The sequence below is a fragment of the Gossypium arboreum genome, chromosome 1, assembly GCF_025698485.1.
Source record: "Gossypium arboreum isolate Shixiya-1 chromosome 1, ASM2569848v2, whole genome shotgun sequence".
In the NCBI taxonomy this organism is placed as follows: Eukaryota; Viridiplantae; Streptophyta; class Magnoliopsida; order Malvales; family Malvaceae; genus Gossypium; species Gossypium arboreum.
The window spans coordinates 111,623,749-111,639,898 of NC_069070.1; the positions used below are offsets into that span (position 1 = coordinate 111,623,749).

The following is a 16,150-nucleotide window of genomic DNA, read 5'->3' on the forward strand; positions in this document are numbered from 1 at the left end:
TTGTCCAATGTTTTTGGTGTTAAGAGCCGAGAAGTTGATTCGGAAGGTTGTGAGGCGACTTGGCCCTTGTAAGTCAAACGGGACTTGAGGAGATAACGGTAGAGTCGGTTAGGACTATTAAGGAATTTCAGGATGTATTCCCAGATGAACTTCCTAGATTACCCCCGAACAGAGAAGTCGAGTTTGGAATCGACTTACTACCTGGAACAGCTCCTGTGTCTATTGCGGCTTATCGGATGGCACCAAAGGAGTTGGTAGAATTGAAAGCTCAGATTCAAGAGCTTTTGGATAGAGGGTTTATAAGACCAAGTGTTTCCCGTAAGAATCTCAGATCTTGTTCAGAAGAAGAAAGATGGGACCATGCGAATGTGTATTGACTATCGGCAGTTGAATAAACTGACAATCAAGAACAAGTACCCGTTACCAAGAATTGATGATCTGTTCGACCAATTGAAAGGAGCCTCGGTGTTTTCTAAGATCGACCTTCGGTCGGGATATCATCAATTAAGAGTTAAAGAAGGGGATATTTATAAGACGGTGTTCAGGACTCGATACGGTCATTACGAGTTTCTGGTAATGCCTTTTGGACTCGGCATTCATGGATTTGATGAATCGGGTGTTCCAACCATACTTGGATAGATTCGTAGTCGTTTTTATTGATGATATCTTGGTGTATTCGAAAACAGAAGAGAAGCATGATGAGCATCTTCGTGTAGTGTTGCAAGTGCTAAGGGAGAAGCAACTTTATACAAAGTTTAGTAAGTGCGAGTTTTGGCTGAAGGAAGTTACCTTCTTGGGGCATGTTATGTCTGCCGAGGGGATCAAGGTGGACCCTCGAAAGATTGAAGCAATTCTGGAATGGAAGCTACCGAAGTCGGTAACAGAGATTCGAAGTTTTCTGGGGTTGGCAAGTTATTATCAGAGATTCGTGGAAGGATATTTTGTGTTGGCAGCACCGTTAACGAAACTTATAAGGAAGGGAGCACATTTTGTTTGGACAAATAAGCAGCAAGAGGCTTTTGAGAGGTTGAAGAAGGTTTTGACGGAAGCGCCAGTGTTGATTCAGCCAGAGTCTGGTAAGGATTTCACTGTGTACAGCGATGCGTCACATATAGGTTTGGGATGCGTGTTGATGCAAGAGGGTAAAGTGGTCGCTTATGTTCATGACAGCTTAAGCCGCACAAGGTGAACTACCTTACTCATGACTTGGAATTGGCAACGGTAATCTTTGCACATAAGATATGGAGGCATTACCTATATAGAGAGAAATGTATCATCTATACGGATCACAAGAGTCTTAAGTACTTGCTGACTCAAAAGGAGCTGAATCTTAGGCAGCAAAGGTGGATAAAGTTGTTAAAGGACTATGACTGTTCGATTGAGTACCATCCAGGGAAAGCGAATGTCGTGGCTGATGCGCTAAGTCGAAGGGCTGTGGCGGAATTAAAGGCGATGTTTGCTCGTCTAAGTTTGTATGACGACGGAGGTTTGTTGGCAGAGTTACAAGTGAGACCGACTTGGGTAGAACAGATTAATAAGTAACAGTTGGAGGACGAGTCGTTGGTTTCTCGGTTTCAGCAAGTTGAGAAGGGGGAGAATCCGGACTTTGGGTTAAATAGTGAGGGAGTTCTTTGTTTTCGAGGGAGAATATGTATGCTGAAGAACTCCGATTTGAGATTGATGATTTTCAAAGAGGCACATAATGGACCTTGTGCTATGCATCCAGGAGGGAGTAAGTTGTATCGCGACTTGCGAGAGTAATATTGGTGGCCTGGGCTTAAGCGAGAAGTGACTGAATTTGTAGGAAGATGTTTGACATGTCAACAAGTGAAGGCCGAGCATCAACTACCTTCGGGATTGTTACAGCTGGTAAAGATACCACTTTGGAAGTGGGAAAGGGTAACTATAGACTTTGTAAGTGGATTGCCATTGACACCTTCTAAGAAGGATTCAGTTTGGGTGATTGTGGATAGACTCACGAAATCTGTTCATTTCATACCTGTCCGAATCGATTACTCACTTCAGAAGTTGGTCAAATTGTATGTGGCGAAAATAGTACGGTTGCATGGGGTGCCAGCATTGATAATTTCAGACCGAGACCCAAGGTTTACATCTCGGTTTTGGCAGAAGTTGCATGAGGCATTGGGAACGCGATTGGATTTCAGTACGGCTTTTCACCCTCAGTCGGATGGGCAGTCAGAGAGGGTTACTCAGATTTTAGAGGATATGTTGAGGGGTTGTGCTATTGAGTTTAGAGGCAGCTGGGAGGACCATTTGCCATTGGCGGAGTTCGCGTATAACAACAGTTACCAAGCAAGTATTCAGATGGCTCCATATGAGGCACTATATGGGCAAAGGTGTCGTTAGCCTACTTGTTGGGCGTAATTGGGGAAAGGCAAATACTTGGACCAGAGTTGGTAGCGAATCAAGACAAGATTAAGGTGATCAAGAATCGCTTAAAGAGGCGCGGATCGACAAAAGTCTTATGCCGATCTGAAGCGTAAGGATATTGAATATGCGGTAGGGGACATGGTCTTTTTGAAAGTTTCGCCTTGGAAGAAGATTTTGAGATTTGGTAAGAAGGGTAAGTTGAGCCCACGGTTTATTGGGCCTTATCAATCATTAGCGGATAGGGCGGTGGCCTATCGCCTAGAGTTACCTCAAAACCGGATCGTATTCACGATGTTTTCCATGTGTCCATGCTAATGCGATATCGTTCTGTCCCAACTCATATCGTGCCAGTTACAGAAATCGAGGTACGGTTGGATTTGACCTTTGAAGAGGAACCGGTGCAAATACTTGATCACGATGTCAAGGTGTTGAGAAGGAGGTCAGTCCCGTTAGTGAAGGTACTTTGGAGGAACCATGGCAAGGAAGAAGCTACTTGGGAGACCGAAGAGGCAATGCGTCGTGATACCATTTAACTGTTTGGATCAGGTAAATTTCGAGGCCGAAATTTCTTTAAGGAAGGTAGAGTTGTAACATCCTGATTTTCGGGTTTTTCGTAATTCTTGATATTTTAAGGAAGTTTCTAAAATTTGGTATGTGATTATGGAATTCATAATTTGGGTATATAAATGGGCTTATGGAAGGCCCATGAGTTGGCCAAAACCCGGTAGAATTTTTTAAAAATTTTGGACTTAGGAGTTAGGGGTTCTGGCGAGGTGCCCTTATATAAAGTTGTGGGTAAAGTGTATCACAAAAAAGAGCCTTGGTAAAGTGGCAAGGGTGACGCCACTAAGATCCAAAAAAAGTGGCGTGTGGAGCATAGAGGAAGACTTGGGTTCGATTCCCTGGAATAGCAAAGGTAATATTATTTTTATGCTTGTGCATGCTAGAGTTTAAAGCTGGATGGAACTCTATGGGAGAGAGTTTAAAATAGTCAAGATGCATGGATTAAGGAGGGATAAGGGGAGAGATTTTAAGGATTTGAGAAAGGGATAGAGCCTAGTCGATTTGAAGGGATTAGAGAGGGGATTTCGGCAGAGGGGTATTAGGTTAGCAATTTCGGCATTAGGGTCTTAGCTGTGTCATTTTCTCTTTTGTTTTAGTTTTTCTCTTCTTTCTTCTTCCCTAGTTGAATCTACTATCTTTCCTCTCATCTTTTCTCCCTTTTCTTTTTCAAAAACCAGCCCATTACTTTCCTTTACTCATTTATTATTTCTTTCCTTAATCTCTACTTCTGCCGAAATACCACAAAAGCCGAAATCAATGAAGATAGGGGGTGCCGATTCTTTGTGACCAGCAACCTTTTCCTTCCTTTTCAATTGTTGGCGTTCAATTCCTTTACCTTTTAGGCATCCGGATTCAAGAGGAGTAAGACTGTGGTAAGTACTCGAACTCTAAACAATTCCTAGAGTAACTTTTGGCCAAAAGCTGAAACCCCTCTAGTTTAGGGAGGTGGCCGAATGTGGGTATAGGCCTTATGGGGTCTTCTTTTAATATTTTTGTGGTTTATTTAGTGGAGGAGCAGCAAGGTGTAGTGTCGACTTGGAGTAGCTTGGATCACCGGAGTGGCTAGACCTAGTCATCAATCACAACAAAGGTAAGATTCCTAAGGCCATTATGGATGGTGGCCGAATGTGTAAGTATTAGTATTAGATGATTTTTGGTTTGGTTCAATTATGGGAAGCTTATTATTAACGATGGATTATAGGAGAAATCGTGTAGGAGATCTCGTCGAGGAATATCGCCAAACAGGTGTGTAACGAACCCTTTTTCATAGCTTAAAGCGATAAATGCCGAAAAGCCGAAATACCGAAATTGTGGCATTTCGAGGACTTGTGAGCAAGCGAACGCTCATTAGTTAGTTAGATTTGGTGATATGATGATCAGGAACATTGGAAATGGTAAGATCGTGATTTTTGGCATTCACGGTAAGATGGGCCTCGAGGGGCTGCGATAGGGCCCAATAGGCTTTCGGGCCCATTTGGGAAAAATTGGTAGAAAACGAAAATCTATTAAATTGCATGTTAAGACTGTTAATACTGTTATGGATATAGGCTAAATGGGCCTAGATGACAAAATCGACTAAGTAGGGCCCATTAGGGGTTTTAGGCCCAATAACTCGATTTCGCTAAAAAATGGGCCAGAATCACTGTTTGCACCTATGAATTGTTAGTAACCGTTAATGAACATGGAAACCCTAATTTTTGGTAAATTTTCAAGATTACCCTTATAACATGAAAATGACCATTTTGCCCCTAGGTAAAAATGACCATTATACCCCTAGGGTTTATGTATGATTTTAATACATGGGATTTTGATAAACATGGTATGTATGGTATGCACATGACATGTATGATATGCACATGATATGTATGATATGCACATGATGTATTCATAAATGCATTGGGTTGGGTTTTTATATGAATGGAGGAAGTGAAAAAGGGCTTATGCCCCAGTTATTAAAGGGCTTATGCCCCAGTTATCAAAAGGGCTTACGCCCCAGTTATTAAAGGGCTTATGCCCCAGTTATAAAAAGGGCTTTTGCCCCAGTTATTAAAAGAGGCTAGGCCTCCAGTTATATGATAAAGCAGCTAAGCTGCCAGTAGAGAGTTATGGCGGGGTGGGTCGAGTTAATCCCCACATAGTGTGTTGATTGGTACGGGTGGAGAGTAGCGGATGGTGGGTTGAGTAGTCTCCCCAAATGGGCTTGCATTCTTTCATTGACATTATATGTGATATTGAAATGGGCCTATGGGCCATACCGTTTACAGTAAAGGCTTCGGCCCAGTAATATGAAATTTGAAAAGGCTTCGGCCCAGTGTTATGAAATATGAAATATGAAAAGGGCTATGGCCCAGTACATGTTTGAGATTGGATTTGGGTTTAGACCCAAAAAGCTGTTATTGTTTTGGGCTCGGAAAAGGGCTTGTTGCACACTGAGTTTCCAAACTCACCCCCTTTCCTTAACCTTGCAGGTGAGCCTTGATGTGGGGACTTGGGCCGGAGGGGATTTAGAGTGGCCACGGTGATCGCTTTTGGACCTTTAGATAAGCGTTGGTTTTCATTTAATTTCTTTTAATTATTATTTATTTTTGGGTTGTAATAGGCCATTTTTAACTTTTCTTTTATTTCTTCTCGGGATTATTTTATTTTTAATAACTTCAAACCTGGTTGATAATTGTTCAAATGGGCTAGACTTAGGACGTGTTTTCAAAGCGATACCTATTTTTAAAATATCTCAACACCACGATTAATCGATTATCAAAGACGTCCACTTAAACAAATTTAAACTCGATATAACAAAGTGTGGCTATGGTTTAGGGTATGTCTAGGATTGGATCTAATCAAAGAGCTTGGTACTTAAGCAGCCTTCATGCTCACCTCCTCTGTCTCAGATACCTACCTGGTGCCCAGCTTCCATACACTTTGTTAACTCAACAAAATATATGGTTTTTAAAACACTAAAATGGAACGTGGGTTTTCAACTCCAACGTGGCACGTCAGATTCGGCCATAACGTCTGGGCCGGGTTTGGGGTGTTACAAAACAACACCTGTTTAAAACCTTATTTTAAAATTGACAGCAGGAACGAGGAGTATAAACTCCTCGAACCACCATGATAAATCAACGGAGAGGTAAGTCGAGCTTAGACTATAAATAAGCGCTTCTCGGGAGGCAACCCGAGCACTAACATATTTTGATTTCTTTATTTTTATTCTCTAACACTTTGGATCCTTAACTTAATCTTTGAATTGCAAATTTTTTCAGCCCGTTCGGCCAGGCACACAGCCGTGCCTAAAGCCGTGGCTAAATAGGGGAAGCGACACGGCCGTGCGCTACGACCGTATTGAAGTAGGACATGATTTCCCCAAAACATGGGGTGCGATAAATCCCCACGGCCGTGCGACATGGCCGTGTGCAAACTTGATAGGAACACACGGGCATGGGAATGATAACACACGAGCGTGAGAGAAGCAAACAAAGCTAGGCACGGCCTTACGACATGGCTGTGTGCCACACACGCCCAAGATACACGGGCGTAGGACAGTAGCCTGGCATGACCTAAATTGAAAAATTCAAAAAACACGGGCTCACACTCATAGCACACGGGCGTGGCCCAAGGCCGTGTGCCCCTCCCCTATATATACAAACCACTATTCATCTTCTTCCCCCTTTCAAAACCCTAGCCGAAAACTTCTCCTCTCCACTCCCTAATCCTTATTCCGGCCACCATTTCCAAGATTCTCATTTCCCCAACCCTCAAACCACCCTGAAATCCATTCCCCTTACATTAAACCCCACTTTCCCCTATCTATACCCTCTATTTTTCCCACCACACGGCTTCCTCTCCGCGTCACACGCCCATGCTCGCCACCACACGACCGTGCGTCGCTATACAACAGCCCTTAGTTCACTTTCTCAACTTTTTTTTTCCATTTTGTATTGCTACATTAGTATTATACATGCTTTACATAGATATTATATTATTTTTCTTTAGACAAGTTAGGAATTTGCCTTAGAATTTTCTATATTTGAATTATTTAAGCCACTAAATAGCATATACTAGTTTTGGGGCCTCTTGCTTAACTACTAATGTATCGTGGATTCTATCACTACTCATATATTTTTAGGAACATTATGTCGTCATCGAGAGGAAAGAAGGCTGCGGTCCCATCCTCAAAGAGACGTAGGGGACCGGGTTCTTCCTCGGTGCATGCTACAGCCCAAGTTCGGCACCCATTCCTTGAATTTCCACAAGCTTAGCAGGAAGAGCTATTTCAAATATTACGCGCACGACCCATCACCATAGGTCGCTGCATCAACTGGGCTACTGTAGAGCAAGTCCAACTCGCTGACGCCATCCCCGCCCTCCTGTCCACAGATCTATGGGAATGGTTCTTCGCTATTACCGAGCCCACTTATTTAGAGCTAACTTTATAATTATGCTCTACTTTTCATTTACAGGTGGTGATGACGAAAAATGACAATCCAGGTACTATTCACTTTCGATTAGGCAATCTAGTTCGTGCGATGAGTGTCTCAGAGTTTGGAGTTGCTCTGGGACTTTACACCGATGAGTTTATGGAGGAGGAGGACATGAATGCACTACCTAGCAATATCCACATCTCCCCCTCCCTGTGCTAGAAGACTTTGGCACTACTCTCTTCCAACTACAACCCCAGCCGCTCAAAGGCCTCAGCTCTCCCTCCTTCCCTACGATATCTCCATGCCATATTGGCACACACTTTGACTGGAAGGAGAGAGAGCACCGGCGTCGTCACCACCCACGACGCCTACTATTTATGTGCATGTCGAATGCACACGTGACTAACTTGGCCTACTTCATTGCTTTCGCCATTCGACATCAGACCGAGCGGTATAAGAAGGGAGTGATCTCCATCGGCCCCTACGTGACGCGCCTTGCCAGACACTTCGGCCTCTTTAACACCGCGGCCCAGTCATCAGCGCTTACCCTGATATGTCAAATGTCCCCACAGGGCATCACGACATGTTACATATGAGGATGATCGAGCACCGACGTGGGACCGATCCTCCTCAGTACCGTCTCTCACATGCCATTGGTGAGGAAGATCTTGAGGACATCCCTGATGATGTTCCCCCACAGCATGAGAAGCCTTCTACCACGCCACCTAGGGAACGACCAGCTCCTACAGCTGCTTTATTGGCGCACATTTCCGACCAACTCGCCCATTTCGAGCAGAATTGCACTACACAGTTCGAGATGATCCACGAGCGAGATCGACGACGGGACCTACAGATGGACGATATGCAGGCCATGATGCAGCAGTTGTGCCAACACTTCCACATCGCCACTCCAGCACCACCACCTAGGGGCCCCACCGACGAGGATCATTGAATCCTCCTATTTTTTTATTTTATTTTTATTTTATATCTATTTTATTTTATTTATTTTTATTTTTCTTTTGATTTTTATTTTCATTTCAATTTTATTATTTTATTTTGAAAGACATATCTATATTAATAAATTTTATTTGACTTTTTCCATTTTCTGGTATTTCTAACAAGTAATCCCACTACACTCTCTTCCACACCAACTCTTAATAAGCTCTTCATGATTCTACAGACTTCCAAGCAAAGCTGCTAGGAATATTTTATGGAATGAGGAAACAAAAGGGAAATAATACCTCACGAGTGCCATGTTCAACGACCCAATTTCTTCATCTAGCCAAGAACAATGGCAGCCACCACTTTCCCCGAACACTCTATCCTCAGAATCAAGCTCCACATCCATATAACAGGGAGTTTCACCTCCTTTCCTCTTATGATTTTCTTTAGTTTGAATAATATATCTTTGTACATTGAGGGCAATGTACATCTTAAGTGTGGGGAGGTGAACATGAAACCTAACTTTTTGCATTATTCTCAAATCCCTGAATTTGGTCTTGTGCTTAAGTGATTTTCTCATATTATTGATAGAATAAATTCTGATTGATCTACAATTATTGTTGATATGTTGTGAATTAGACCAAGGGAATTATGCATGATTATTTAATTATAGGACCTTAAAAAATCGAGCATGATAAGTTGATATTTTGAGAACTAAAATTTTTTATATTATTTTCCTAAATTGAGGTATTATCTTGAAATCTTAAGTATACAGGAATGACATCAAAAACCCAAATTTTTGGTGAGATTTTTGAGCCTTTTGAGCATATAGCTTTCTTTCTTGCTCACTTCTTTTGTGGTTTAAGTGTGTCAACATTGAACTGTTATTCTAGAATTTGCTTCGATTATACATATTGAAATCACACGTATGATTTGATATACTGAGATGATAAAGACACTTAGGATTTAACCCATTTACTCCATAAAAAGCCTTCCCACATCATTAAACCCTTAGTGAACCCCTTTTAAGCCTACTAACCCTTTTCTTTGATTAACCCTCATCATTAACCCATTAACCCATTATTATTGAAATCCTCTTACTTAGTTTGACCCTTTTTATCAAGATTGATTTTAATACTGTTACCTCACTATGTTCACTATTTTTTGTTACTGAATCATGAAATCTGATTTCCATTTTGTATTGACTTGATTTGTTCTTTAAAAAAAAAACTCAGTATTATATTGTAATTCTCAGCAAGCTAAAGTTGTCATGAACTCATGTAAAATAGTTCTAGATATTTGTTTGTGGTTCAGTAATTAAGTTTTTGATAAGTGGGGTAATATATTGAAATTATCTCAATTCTAACCCTTTTCTCTTCAGCTTGTATCCAGACCTATAACCTAAACCCCATTACAACCAAGCAAAGTCCTTTTGATTAGTATATCGTATCATTTACAAGTGGTGGAGATTTGATTTTCATGCAAGCCTATGGTAATAACTTTTCATGTTAGACAATCGAGTGCTTAATCTTGAACCTTAAACACTTTGAGTGATTTGAGTAAATCTTTAGTGAGGATGTCATCTCTTGTATATTTAGGACTAAAGTTAATTACTTAGAGGAAGGAGATTACCTATGATTTTAGTATCAAAATATTCGATTTAGATTGTTTGAGGCTTTTAAATGCCCCTATAGTTGAATTCTCACTGTAAGATTTTCTGTGGAATAACTTGTAACATTATCAGTAATGATTATGTGATTGAGAGGAATAAATTCTAGCAGTAAATGAGAATTTTTCTTGAGGACAAGCAAATGCTTAAGTGTGGGGGTATTTGATAAACGCCAAATTATACATATCTATACCCCAAATACTTAGCATATTTATGGATGTTTGTTACTAGATTTGTGGATTTTGGTGCTCTTAATTTGGTTGTTTCATGTTTTGTACTCAGGAGAGCACCAAGAGTCAAAAGGAGCCAAAAACAAGCTCAAAAGGGACAAAATGAACCAAATGAGAAGATGACACGGCCTAAGCTTTGCCACACGAGCATCTCACACGCCCGTGACCTTTGAGGGTGTCGACCAAGGTTTTCACGATTCACACGGCCTGGCCATTGAGCCCACACGGTCATGTGCAATTCAACGGATTGAACACGGCCTGGTAATCATGTCACACGATCGTGGCACACGGGCGTGTTCCTTTTTTAAATAGTTGTATTTTACACGGAAAAGGATACTTAGGGAGGAAGAAAGCCAATCCAAAGCCTATATAAACACCCTAAGTATGACCTAGAAGGAGGCCGATTTTTCCAGAACTTTCCTGGAATACAATACCACACGCCGGGAATTACTTGAAGAAAGCCAGACAATCCATCTCAAAAGCCGGAGCTACTCCAAGACTGAAGATCTCTTTCAGAAATCCTTCAGACAATCCAACCGCTTAGATACCTAAGGGGGATAAAACCTATGATAAATACTTGATTTATTCTTAATTATGTGTTCTTAATGCTTGAGTTAATATTCCGGGTATTAATTCATGATTTGATGTGCTTATGCAGAGGAGGAATAGACCCTGCCTAAGAGTAGATTTGGCATAATTAAGCGCAGTTTATCGAACGTCTAGAAATAGGGTTACGAGATTTTGCTGGATTAGGGTGAAACCTAATAAAGGGATCCATAGATCGAATTAATGCAACCCTAGAGTGTTAAATAGAGAAAAGTCTCGGTTATTCAATCTAGGGATTAGACGTTATTAGTCTTGAATAGGGATAATAACTTAACTTAGGGATCTCTACGGATCAAGTCAAGTGAATAAATCGTCCGGTTCAGAGTCAGATAACAAGTGAAATCTAGGTGGATTCCTCCTTGAGTGTCGTCTTTATCAATTACTTCTCTTCAAGTCTTTTTCCAAATTTTCTCTTTGCTTTAATTAAATTAGTTAATTAGTTTAAATAATTAGTTTAATAAACAAACCCTTTTATTTCCAGGTTAGATAATAAAAAGATAGTTATTACTAGTACTTTTGGTTCCTTTGGGTACAATATCCCGGTCTTGCCATTACTATACTATTGTTTGACAGGTGCGCTTGCCTTTTCGTCGTGATAATAGTTAGTCTAGGTTTGATCTTTATTATAAATATTTATTACTTGTTACGAATCACGCGATCAATGTGCTAAGCATGGGATAGAAATATGTATAAATTACGGTTTATCAAATACCCCCACACTTAAGCATTTGCTTGTCCTCAAGCAAAATCCTCAACTCATAATCAAAATAAATTCTTCTCAACTTATAATTTCTATCGATAATATCTCAAAATAATCCATAGGTAATCATACATTGAAAATTCAACTGAAAGAACATCAAAGTTTCAAACATTCCAGGTTAAGCATTTTATCATGAAAACATAGGTGTCTCCCCTCGTCTAAATAATTACCTCTGATTCAAAACATCACAGAGTTTCATATCCTCACTAAAGATTCACTCAAATCACTCAAGGTGTTTAAGGACAATAAATGAAGCACTCAATAGTCAATGATGAAAAGTCATTGCCATAAGTTCGCATGAAAATCAAATCTCCACCACTATAAATTGAGATGAAACATCAATCAAAAGGTCTTTAGAGGGTTGTAACGTGGCTTTCGTTAGAGGGTGTGGTCACAAGCTGAAAGAAAAGGCTAGAATTGAGATTGAATTGAAAAATTGCCTAACTAGAAAAATGATTAGTCATCCATTGCGTACAACAGAGCTTTTTCTCAAAATATGGAATTTAACTTCTTTAGCTCAGAAGATCACTACTACTAATATGTATACATGTATTTTTTTTAAGAAAAAGTCAAATTACAAAATAGAATAAAACATAGCTAAGCAACTATTCCAACTCAAATCTCGACAAAAATAGGGATCAAATTAATTTAAGAGATTTCAACAATAATGAGTTATGGGTTAATATTAAGGGTAAATCAATGAATGGGTTGTTAGGCTCAAGGGGGTTCACTAAGAATTAATTGTGAAGGTAGGATTTTATAAAGTGAGCGGGTTAAACCTAAGTGCCTTTATCATTTTGACATATCACATCAAATGGTGTGGTCTTGACATGCATAATCAAGCAAGTTCTAGAATAACAATTCAATACTTACGCACTCATAATGAAAGTGAGCATGAAAGAAATAATAGATGCTCTACAGGCTCAAGATCTCACAAAAATTATGGCTTTTTTATGTTTAAACTTGTGAATTCCCACTCAAAATAATGCCTAAACTTGGGAAAACAACCTAAAAGTTTTTAATTCTTCAAAAATCAACTTATCATGCTTGATTCCCTAATATCTTAAAGTTTAAACAATCAATGCATGAATGCCTATGTTTTAATTTAAGATATATCAATAAAAATCATAAATCAATCAAAATTTATCCTAAACATGATATGAGAGCTTTTCAAGAGAACAGGGCAATCATTCAGGGATTTTTCTGATATAAAAGACCCCCTACACTTAAGATGTACATTGCCTTCAATGTACAAAGATAGCTATTTGAAAAAAATAGATATATAATCATAAGATAAGGATAGAAGGGAAACTTCCTGAATGATAAATGAATTCCTTGAATTAGTGTTTTGGAGAATAATCGGCGTGAGGGTGGAGGAGGATACTCTGGTGGTGGTAGAGGTTCATTAGTCCATAAGTCCTGCGCCAAAAGAATATTATATCTAGTGGTAGCTATGGTCATGGTCGAGCAGGACATGGCAGTCGTGGAGAACCTTTCCCGGTGGAGTTTTTAGTTCCTATGTGATGATGAGCTTAGGAGCTCTTTATGACTGTGATAAAACCAGAAGCTCTTTAAGAGGTTTACTGAAGCATAATTACTTATAGTGAAATAGCCAAAGAATAAAAATTGTAAAAACTCAGGATAAAATAGTATTAAAAGGAAATAAAAATAATTTCAAAATATAGAGATAAAAATAAAATACATAATAGGTGTTCATAGAGAAATTGGGGCACACGGCTGTGGGGCACGCCCGTGTGTTCTAATCTCAACCCGTGCGTTTTGTAGTTTTCGAAATTAGGCGCATTGGTGTACACGACCATGTTGCACAGTAGTGTTGATCTCAGTTCGCTTCTCCCACATCCGTGTATACAGGTACTCGCCCGTGTTAAACTGACAGGTTCACCCACAGTTTCAAAACACAGGCATGTTGCACGCCCATGTTATTTTGGCAGTTTTGCCCACGACCATGTCACACGGTCATGGCTACTTATCGTATCCCGTGTTGGGGAAGAAATTTTTTTGTCCTGTTTTCACACGGCCGTATTGCACAATCGTGTTTCATCCCGTGGTATGTGCACGGCCTACGGCATGCCTGTGTGCCTGGTCGTGTGGTTCTGAAAAGCCTGTGTTCAATGATTTGGTTAGTATGTTAGATGTTAAAATTAAAATTTCAAGAAATTAATATTGTTAATGCTCGGGTTGCCTCCCGAGAAGCACTTATTTATAGTCTAAGCTTGACTTACCTCTCTAGTGTGTGATCATGGTGAATCAAGAAGTTTACACTTCTCATCCCTGCTATAAATTTTATCAACATAAGATTTAAGACGAGTACTATTTACCTCGAACATGCCGAATTTGGGGTGATTTACCTCGACCGTACCGTATGGAAAAATGCTAGTTACCGTAAGAGGGGTTTCTTCATTCAGTTTAGAAGTGGCAATTCGAGGATCTACTGCATCTAGTAGTATTTTGTCTCCAACTTCAAGTTGATTTGGTAAGTCATTAAGCTCGTTCTGGCATAGTTTTGGTTTATCGTGTTTTTTTGGTTTAAATATCAACCATTCATCTAACTCCTCGATTCGTAACCTTCGTTCTTCATGGGTAAATTCTTTGTTGTGGATTGAACATGGCTTATGTGTGTCCTTCGAACTTATTTCCTGCAAAATAGGTTGCACTGTATGATCAGTCTTAGTAGAACAACTTGTACAATCACCTTTCATTTTTGATGTGTTGTTCGAGTTGTGATCTTGAAGGTTGATTGTTTCATCTCCTACACGAAGTGTGAGCTCACCAGTGCCAACGTCAATAATTGTTCTAGCAGTTGCTAAAAAGGGTCTTCCTAAAATTAAAAGAACATTACTGTCCTCTTCTATGTCTAAAATAACAAAATCAACTGGGAATATAAATTTGTCAATTTTAACGAGTACGTCTTCAATACTACCCCTAGGAAATCTGATAGTTTTATCTGCTAATTGAATGCTCATCCTAGTTTGTTTGGGTTTCCCTAGACCTAGTTGCTTAAACAATTTGTAAGGCATAACATTGATACAAGCCCCTAGATCAGCCAACGCATTATTAACATCTAAACTACCAATTAAACAAGGAATCATAAAACTCCCTAGATCTTTTTTGTTGGGTAGCTTATTCTGAAGAATGGCTGAGCAAACCGCGTTCAGCTCCACATGCGACCTTTCATCTAATTTTCGTTTATTTGCTAGAAGCTCCTTTAAAAATTTGACTGCATTCGGCATTTGTGAAATTGCTTCAATAAACGGTACATTAATATGTAGTTTCTTTAAATGTTTAAGGAATTTACCAAATTGTTCGTCTGAGAGGTCTTTTCTTGTTGCATTGGGGTGTGGCACACAAGGTTTATATTCTGTACTTACTAGTTTCTGCTCATTGTGGTCTACCTCACATTTACCTTTGCTTATCTCAATTTCTTACATTGGTTTTGGTTCAGCTGTGACTATCCCTTCCTCATCTAGACTAGTAATCCCGTTGAGTTGCTCATTTGGTTTAGATTTTGTGTTGCTTGGCAAGCTACCTTGTGGTCGTTCAAAAATCAACTTAGCGAGCTGCCCAATCTGAGTTTCGAGCCCCTGGATTGATGCTTGTTGATTTTTGAGTGCTGTCTCAGTATTTTGAAAACGATTTTCTGACACCGAGATGAATTTGGTTAGCATCTCCTTAAGGTTCGGCTTCTTTTCTTACTGGTAAGGTGGTTGTTGAAAACCCGGAGGATGTTATGGCCATTGATTTCCTTGACCGCCCTACGATAAATTGGGATGGTTCCTCAAACCTGCATTATAAGTGTTACTATCTGGATTATTTTAGGATCTAGAGTTATTGTTAGCCATATATTGGACTTGTTCCTCCTCGATGTTAAGGTTGAAGGGTTGATATTCTGTGCATGCTCCTCCTCCATTCGAATCGCACCTCATCACTGAATGTACCTGAGTAGAACCACACAAACCGTCAATGTTTTTATTTAAGAGTTCTACTTGGTTAGATAGCATAGTAACCGCGTCGAGGTCAAAAACACCGGCTGCTTTCGTTGGCTTTGTTCTCATAACTTGCCACTGATAGTTATTCAGTGACATCTCCTCAATAAATTCGTAAGCCGCATCAGGTGTCTTATTATTGATAGTTCCTCCAGCGGTTGCATCAGTCATCTGCCGAGTCAAAGGATTCAGGCCATTATGGAATGTTTGAACCTGTAGCCAAAGTGGTAACCCATGGTGAAGGCACCTTCTCAAAAGGCCCTTGTATCTCTCCCATGCATCGTAGAGTGTTTCTAAATCCATCTGTACAAAAGAAGAGATATCATTACATAATTTGGCTGTTTTAGCCGGTGGAAAATATTTTAATAAAAAATTTTCGGTCATTTGTTCCTAAGTAGTGATTGACCCTCATGGTAACGAGTTCAACCATGATTTAGCCTTATTCCTTAACGAAAAGGGAAACAACCGAAGGCGAATGGCGTCATCAGAAACGCCATTAATTTTAAAGGTATCGCAAAATTCTAGGAAATTTTCCAAGTGAGCGTTAGGATCCTCGTCTTGCTAAC

General features: G+C 39.9%; 1 non-coding gene across 1 annotated transcript; it reads left to right on the plus strand.

Moving 5' to 3' along the window:
* The first annotated feature begins 15,813 nt into the window (after positions 1–15,813).
* On the plus strand, positions 15,814–15,920 carry LOC128282295 (small nucleolar RNA R71). Its single transcript, XR_008272516.1, has one exon. It is a non-coding gene; the product is annotated as a small nucleolar RNA R71 (small nucleolar RNA).
* The last annotated feature ends 230 nt before the right edge of the window (positions 15,921–16,150 follow it).